Below are 1,471 nucleotides of genomic sequence, written 5' to 3'. Positions count from 1 at the left end.
CTGCCACAGGTTAGGACAGCATGTGACACCTCCAGCTCAGCTTCTTACATTTGAATCCAGACCAAGGCACAAGGGACTCAAATTACCGATGATTTTCTTTCTGAGACAAGCTCTCATTGTCCGAGGCGGGCCCCCACTTGCTATTCAACCAAAGATGATCTTTCCCCCTTATACTCACTCTACCGAGTGCCAGGGTTATGGGTGTCACCATTGGTACTGGGGACCCAAGCCACGGCCTCCTTCCTGCCTAGCATGCAGTCTACCAAAAAATGAGCTATAGCTCCAGATTTTGGTTGTTGTTTTGATTTGTATTTTTTTTAATTTTGTCATTATGTTTATATACAGAAAACTTAGTGTACATTTAACCCAGTTTAGTGGCCAGTTCTTTAGCCTTTGCCTCTTTGCGAGCCACAGACTTAGGACCCAGGACGTTGCCTCCCCAGTGGTGGCGGATCTGACATTATAATTGGTCCTAATAGCTTCCACCAGCGTAGCCAGAGCACCTTGTCTTCCGAGTTAGCCTGTGTGAAGGCAGCAGTGGTGCGCGTCTTCCTGTGGACCAGACGCCCTAGCCTGGCCTTTCCCTTGATGATGCAGTAGGGCACGCCCATCTTTCCACACAGGGCAGGCAGGAAAACCACCAGCTCAATGGGGTCTACACCATGGGCCATCACCACCAGCTGAGCCTTCCTGTTCTCCACCGAGGTGGTGACTGTGGTGACTCCTGCTTGGAGGACAGGTGGTCTCTCAGTTGGGACGTCCCCTTTGCCAGCGGCTTTCTTCTCAGCATGACCCAGCAGCCATTGCTGCTTCTCCTGCTTTGTCTCTGGCCTGTACTTGTGGGCAAGCTTAAGCTGCTGGGTCGCTGTTTGCCTGTCCAGGGCCTGGGTGGACTGGTTAATGGCAGGAGGGACTTTGCGTGGCTTATAGAGGATGGCTCTTTGCCACTGCAGCCTGATGGGCCATTTGACCAACTGTGTGAGATCTCTTTGGGGCTGGATGTCCTTCCCAATGCCCAGATTCTTGGGCCTTTTCTCAAACAAAGGATTGACCACCTTTTTGGCCTCCTGTTTCTTGACAACAGCAGTGGCCAGGGCCACCTTTTTCCCCTTGGTCTTCTTTCCTTTGGACATCTTGCTTGGCTCGGTTGTTTTTATTTTATTTTTTTTGCCTGGAACTCAAACTGTGAAACAAAGCAGTCTCTAGCCTCTACCCCAGAGGTTGCAGGCATGGACCACCCTGCTTGGCACTGACGGAGGTTTGAATGTCACTCGTGAGATGAGAGGGAGGCCTTCCTGCTTGCACAGAGCCTCGTGGCTATTACCTTCATTAACTCTATGATTTTATAAATTAAATCCATAACAGAACTGCCTTCAAAAATATTGATAACAGGTATAGCCAGCATATATTATATCCATGGTATCCCATAGCACTGTATTGACCATTTTGTATTCAACTGTCATAATATGGT

At 49.2% G+C, this 1,471-nt stretch overlaps 1 pseudogene; it reads right to left on the bottom strand.

Annotated features, from left to right (window-relative positions):
* Positions 1-361: 361 nt before the first annotated feature.
* LOC127682104 (60S ribosomal protein L7a-like) lies at positions 362-1,139 on the bottom strand (annotated as a pseudogene).
* Between the last annotated feature and the right edge of the window lie 332 nt (positions 1,140-1,471).

This window comes from Apodemus sylvaticus, chromosome 4 (assembly GCF_947179515.1).
Source record: "Apodemus sylvaticus chromosome 4, mApoSyl1.1, whole genome shotgun sequence".
In the NCBI taxonomy this organism is placed as follows: domain Eukaryota; kingdom Metazoa; phylum Chordata; class Mammalia; order Rodentia; family Muridae; genus Apodemus; species Apodemus sylvaticus.
This window is presented reverse-complemented; position numbering and strand designations above follow the sequence as displayed.